The sequence below is a fragment of the Ischnura elegans genome, chromosome 7, assembly GCF_921293095.1.
Source record: "Ischnura elegans chromosome 7, ioIscEleg1.1, whole genome shotgun sequence".
Lineage (NCBI taxonomy): Eukaryota > Metazoa > Arthropoda > Insecta > Odonata > Coenagrionidae > Ischnura > Ischnura elegans.
This window is the reverse complement of record NC_060252.1, coordinates 91,114,485-91,121,701: the sequence shown is the minus strand read 5'-3', so window position 1 is coordinate 91,121,701 and position 7,217 is coordinate 91,114,485. Positions and strand designations below refer to the sequence as shown.

Sequence of the window (7,217 nt, the reverse complement as noted above, 5' to 3'; positions counted from 1 at the left end):
AGCCCATCCACCACGACAAGGTGGCAGTCCTTAGGAGGGAAAAATTATAAAATTTGAAAATAAAATTTGATAATGAAATTTGAAAATGATATTTGAATATAAAATTTGAAAACGAAATTTGAAAATAAAATTTGGAAATAAAATTTGGAAATAAAATTTGGAAATAAAATTTGGAAATAAAATTTGGAAATAAAATTTGGAAATAAAATTTGGAAATAAAATTTGTAAATGAAATTTGAAAATAAAATTTGTAAATGAAATTTGAAAATAAAATTTGTATATGAAATTTGAAAATAAAATTTGTAAATGAAATTTGAAAATAAAATTTGTAAATGAAATTTGAAAATAAAATTTGTAAATGAAACTTGAAAATAAAATTTGTAAATAGAATGAAAAGAGAAATGAAATGAAGTGAAATGAATTCAAATTAAATGAAATTGAATATAGTGAAACAAATATAAAATGAAATCAAGTGGGAGTGAAATATTAAAAAAGAATAAACATTAACTGAAAAAATAAAATAAAATTCAGTAGTGATAAAATGAAATGAAAATAAAACATATTTCTCTCCTCCTACTGAATCTTAAATCTTACAAATTTTAAAGTCTCTTAAATCCATATGGCAGCGTCTCGTAGTTATCAGTGCGCTTCCTCTTGGTGTACACAACACGAAATAGCTTCGTTTCAGGTCTGGAAACGATGCCGTGGTTTTTCATTCGTCTGATTTTATGGGCGTACTCTATTTTCCTCCCTGGTTCACCTTTGAGCACCATAGATTTAAGTGTTTCAAAGCAGACCACTTGAATCATTTGAATAGTTGATGGTCACCCCTCGAACTTAGCACACTTCCTTGCTGAAGTTCGGATCACTCGAAGAGCGCACCACGTATCCGTAGTTTTTAGGGCCGCCGGATACAAACTCGCTGATGAAACAGTCCTGACCTAGCGAAGTGATCTCGTCGGTCATGTCTCCTAAATAATCACCCACGGGTGGAGACCTCTCACCAGGCTTTTGTGTAAACACAATTGAATCTGTATCGTGGTCATGGCCCTTATATACTGGTTACTAATCTTCCAAAAGGTTCGCATTGAAAACGGTAGAGGACGCTGTTGCCTCAATCTTCCGACACCAAATAGTTCCTCTTTTGAACGAGTGGCAGCGCGAGGGTGCTCATGGTTTCCAGTTGTAAGAAAATTAACATGGCGAACATAGGCAAAACGCTGACTTGTGGTGTTTTTTTCCATTTTTTCAGTGGTAAGGAGGCCTTCTGGAGGTTTCATTTTTTGACAGTACGAAACTGAGTGTAGTGGCTAGAAAGTGGTGCTATTAGCTCAGAAAAGTCAGCGATGGTTCAGGAGTAGTGACTTAAAACAAATCCCGTGCCCTCGCTCGTAGTGGGATCCCGTTTACTTACCTGTGAACACCATGGCTTACGACAAGGGATCGTTTTTGTGCGTGGTTTTAAGTCAGTATATAATGCTAAGAAGAAATAAAATTCCAAACTGGGCATTATTAACTCCGATTTGTGGAAGGCGGCGGTAAGTACACTGAATGTTTACATGTTGCATTTTTGAATAAGTTGTTTCTTGTGCATGGTACCTAAGTTATGATAACGGTGAAGGCCCGAAGTCTCACTAATCTTAGCAATTAAGTTTAATAAAAATGCAAATGTTTCAACTGCGTGTCCATATAACAGCATTTGTCGAAAATGAAACACCTATCCCGCTCAACATTTTTAGTCGACCTTATTCCAAGATGGCAGAATGTGGTGGACACGTTAATTTTAATTTTGTAAGTAATGTGTGCCGCCTACTGTCCATCGCATGGCACAGTGAGTATTCGCATTTAAAGTTGATATATTTTAAACATTGTTTTGCTCTATCGGAAGTAGAATCAAACTCTTGAAAAGTTATTTTTAAGTTTTTTTTATCTGGAATGGACCTGATGTTTTGGTTTGGGTTTCTTGTTTATATACATTACTAGCTGAGAAGCCCTTTGATTTTGAGCAGCTCGGAGATGAGTTAGAGAATTTGCCTAATTCTTTGTGCATTGAAGTTGGCCGTTGTGCGTGAAAATGCTATTGTTTATTTCTCTTCGTCACAAGGTTCATAAGTTTTGTTCATGGTAGCAGAGAGGAGTACTCCTCGATCGTATCCTACTACACACCGCAAATAAGTGTATTTTTTCTCTATCTTGGCCTCTATTTTTAACGTATATTAGTGCCTTGCAGGGTTAATAGTCTTGAAGAATTTAAATGTATTGCAATTTAAACAACCGATAAATATTCTTTTACGTTAATTTAGCTCGATCGGATACAAACCACATTTATATGATGATTTTTGTATGACAGACACAGACAAACATTAACTTTTTATGTAGGATTCATAGATAAAGCGTAACAGGTATCTCGCAATGTCGCGCACAAGAATTTCCTATGGTTGATTTTGAGTTTAATGTAATTAACTTCATTTTTGCTCTGCCATTTCGAAGTGTTCTACGTTCTACTATGATATGATATTTTGGGAATTACAATTAATTATAATCAATGACCGGAACCAATGACTGTTTTACTCGGGAGCTTTTAAAGACCAGATGCGTGAATTAACAAATTGAAATAGTTATTTAATAAATGCCTTGCAATAAATTTTCTAGAAATAATTGGATGACGAGGTTTATCAATTTGATCTGCTTCTACAATTGCTGAGATTTATCGATTCGGTTCAGTGCAAATTATCTGGATAATCAAGAGAAATTGGCCATCTTTCCCTGCCAAGTCATAAATGGCCTACTAACTAGCCAGTTGCTGACAAACTTTACACATCCTGCATGTTTCATGAACAATTTCTGTCTAACCGTGCTACTATTTGAAAATACATGAATGCATATTGATGTTGGATCTGTAAGTGGCTTTGCGAACTAATTATTCTTTATTTTTCCCCAGGATTAACTGATATATAAAACCAGTGAAGCATGAAACTTTGTGAATGTAATTTAATGTGAAGTAATTTTGGGAGATGAAACCTAATAATACTGCCTGGAGGAGTCGAACATTTAGATACAAAGAATGATGTAGACCTTCAGATCCAAATATACTGTATGTCCTCAAGAGAAATACAGCCGCCTTCCAGCAATGTGAGTAAATTTGAAAATATGTAAATGTATATTGATATCTGATCTGAGCTTGTTCTTTTGAACGTTTGTGTCCCGATTTACTCAGAAAAGAAATATGAAAATTTTGCTCTCATATTTATGAATATCACTATTATTGTTTATTAATTTAAGTAAGGTGATATGAGCCCAAGTTTTATTTTATGGATAATTTTTACAACTTCAATGTCCAACATCTGTGTGAGGTTTAGGTAGTTTAGATCATTAAGCATAACATAAACGTTGGTATATGTACTACCAAGCTTGGGTGATCAATCACCTATTAGGTATGTATCAACAATGTGTAAGCACACCTTACATCTCGCCATCTTTATTGTTCATCACTCTTACACCGGAACTCTCATTCCCAACTTCTGAGCATGCCATCATGGTGGCAAACCTTAGGACTCAACATCCCTTTTCTCCTTTAAGAGACATTCTTACCCTTACATAAACGTAAAGTCTTGAACAAAAACAAATGCAAATCCTGATACTTACTACACCAATTCACTTATAAACCAAAATAACATTCTTCATTCCAGATAAATCAAAAGTCTTTTTACAAGTTTGGCATATGTTAAATAATCAGCGCATGTTAAATACTGAGTGTTCAGTAAATAAATAATAAATAAATACTAAATGTTCAGTGATCTACATTTTATAATACTGCAAAGAACTAGATTTATTACATTCTCTCATTGACCTCATCTCTCCTGGAGAGTCTCCTGTTTTCCTGTAATTGTTTCCAGCCATCACAGGATTAGGTTGCAAATTCTTTCCTCCATCTACAGTTGAGGACCTCAAATCCGGAAAGCTTGGGACCAAAGGGTTTGTGGATTTCTGGTCTTCATGGTATGTTTTGTTAATTAATTAATTTATAAATGTGTTCAGGCTCTTGTGCTTGATATTTGAGATCCCTAAGTGCCCAGGTTGTTAGTGTATGTTTACAGAGTGTGCGAACTTCCTACTTGTCCCAGAACAAGGCTCAGAGGCCGGTGCCACGAGGTGTCTAGTCGAAACCCTATGCAGAAGAATTTTCAAACATTCCAGATTTCTGTTTTTTGGGGGGTTTCTGGATTCAGTATTTTTGGTCCTCAACTGTACTATATCCTCCCTTGGTGTTAGCTCATTGTAGTTCTCTTCCTTATTCCCATTCTCTTGTTCCCTCTGAAGATATGGTTTAGCATGAGAAGTATTCCTTCTATAAGGTTTCCCTTGATTATCATAAATCAACTCCGAATTTCCATTAGATTCTATAACGGCCACAGGATCTTGTCTAAAGGGAGTGGATAGTTTGTTTTCCCAAGCTTGTTTCATTAACACCACATCCCCTGCTTCCACAAGACTAGGCTTTGCAAGACAGTTTAAATGAGCATACAATTTACCATCATCTTTCAACATTAACTCCCTGTCTCTAATTATTACAGCTAATATCAGGTTCACCTGCATACATAACTGTAAATCTGGAATTTTTTTTACCAAATCTTGCATCCTAAAAGCAACGCTGCTGGTGGGGAGTGGCTCAATATGAGGATAGGTATATCAGAAGTTCCTCTATCCAACTTATCTTTGATGCACCAGCAATCCTTAATCTTTTCATAATGTTCCTGTTTTGGCATTCTACCGCTCCATTTGCTCGGGGCCAATATGGTGTAGAAAAATGATGGATAATATTTAAATCTTTCAGAAACCTCTGAAATCCTGCATCTTTAAATGGTGGTCCATTATCTGATGAAATAGATTTTAGCAAACCATACCGTGCGAACAAGCCTTTAGACAAATAAGGACTGTGCAAATCTAACACTATCAACAAATTGCCACCTGATGGTTAGGGGCCAAGGAAATACAAACTTACAATGGTTGACATGGCAATTCAGATCGTACTATTGGTTCTAGTGGGTCACTCCTAGCCACTAACTGACATTCATGGCAGGATCTACACCACTGTTCAACATCTTTTTGCATACCTTTCCTCCAAACCTTGGTTCTTAAAATTTTCTTCATACTAACAACCTCCATATGACCTTTGTGAACTACGACTTGACTTACACTCCTGGAGAACTTTTGGTAATATGTACTATTCTTGCCCCTCTAATTAGCAATTAATTAATTTCACCCAATTCATGTTGGATAAGCTCATAAAATCTTAACTCTTTAGGCCAATTGTCACTATGAAGACAATTTTTTATCACTTTTTATTCACTGTACTGCTCAGAAGCCTTTTGAATTTATTGTCAAGCCATTCGGAATTGATGCCTCTACCAAGCACATCACTATCCGCAGTTCATAGTAAAGTAACCATCAAAGTTCATAAATGTGAGCGTATACACTCTGAATATACAGTAATAGGGCACCACAGTTATTTAAAGCCGATGTCCAAGGGTCAAATTTGCATCAAAATTTGATAAAACTGACGTTCACCCTATCACACGGTCAAAATTTTATCCAACTGGCTTTTGGTCCTTTGGTTTGTACAAAACACGGTTTTGTCCAAATGGGTAGGACAGGTTCTAAATTTTCATCCAATTGGATGAAACCAACCAATCACTGGACCTTTGACAAAAGAGAATCGCCAAACGCTGACACAGGCCACATAGGTTATTTATCGTCTGCATGAGCATATTAATTAATAAATATATAATATGGACACAAAAATAAAATTTGTTGCATTCCATACAGTATGCATCAAAAACCCAACCGGTTTCCACCATTTCAGGTCATGTTCATTATCGTTCACTTCTTGATAAGACCTGAAAAGGTCGAAACCGGTGGAGTATTCTTCATAAATACTGTATGGAATACGCGATGGAAACTCTCGAACGCCTGGTCAGCCTGTCGACTCTGGACTAGCCCGAACCTGGTGCCACGTGTCAGCACGTCAACTCATCCGAACTCGTCTTTTGAAGCCTACGCGATCTTCATTTGATATCTACCGCTGCAGTCGCTGCGGCAATCACCGCGGGACTTCCCGCGAGAGACTTCGCGTCATTTCCCGTCGCCTTAAGGGCACCCGTGGGGCCGCGGCTGGCTGGGTCTGTCCCTAAATTCAGACCTGGTCACCGCGGTTATCACCTTCGGGTGGTGCCTAGCACCCGACGACTCCCCTAAAGGTTTTCTCGGATGTTAGTACTCGGGCCTCTGGGTCATAGTATCGCCCATTGCACCCCCGAGGAACACGGAAGGGTTCCCTCGTTAGGACATTAGGCCCTTACAAGCCCTCCCTTGTCCTCCCCAACGAGCCACGTGGCCGCCATGGAACACATGGCGGCCTCTGGAACCAGCGACTCAGAAGCTTCCGAAGAACTAATGGATTCCGAATCCCAAGAATCCGTATCCCCGGACTCTCCTGAGGCCAGTCAAGACGCCACTACAGTTACTATGCATGAAGAGCATGGTAGCGTCAACGTCACTGCCAGCTCATCAAATGAACAACATCTGGCCAATCTAGGGCCCGCTGATCATGGCACTATTCCCGCGTCACGACCTCTGGTCAACTCCCCGATTATTATTCCCACCGAAATTGAAGAGCCAGTTATTACCTTTTCCTTTCCAAAGGCCAAGCTGTTAGATCCCGTGTTTTGCTCAGCTGTCGGATTACCTCCCCCGCTAAACCCTGTTGACGATAAATTTACCGACTGGAGAAAACGGCGCCGCATCGGCACTTCGCCACCACTCTCACCACCGGCTCTCCAAATCAGCAACAGATTTGACGTTCTAAGCGAAAGTTCCGATATTGGTCCTCTTCAGGGCCCTACCCAAGACCTCGCTACTGGAATCTCTGAAGCTAGCGCCACCCCGTCGCAAACACAGGCTCCACAGACCTCTGCTACCTCTCAACGACCTTCTTCCGGAACCCCAACCACCTCCACTAGAAAAATTCCGCCCATATTTTTAAAGGATCAGTCAAACTGGTCGATTAAATTCCGAAGAATGGTAGGAGCCACCTCCAGCCCTCCTGTCTGCAACACCACTGGGACCCAAGTCCGGGTGCAATGCCACTCTCCTGATGACTACAGGAAAATAGTTCAACTATTTACTGAAAATAAATGGGAATATTACACATACCAGCT

General features: G+C 38.8%; 1 long non-coding RNA gene across 1 annotated transcript; it reads left to right on the top strand.

The window, feature by feature from the left end:
- Positions 1-1,102: 1,102 nt before the first annotated feature.
- LOC124162281 lies at positions 1,103-3,200 on the top strand. Its single transcript, XR_006865528.1, has 3 exons — positions 1,103-1,538; positions 1,697-1,831; positions 2,942-3,200. It is a non-coding gene; the product is annotated as an uncharacterized LOC124162281 (long non-coding RNA).
- Positions 3,201-7,217: the final 4,017 nt, after the last annotated feature.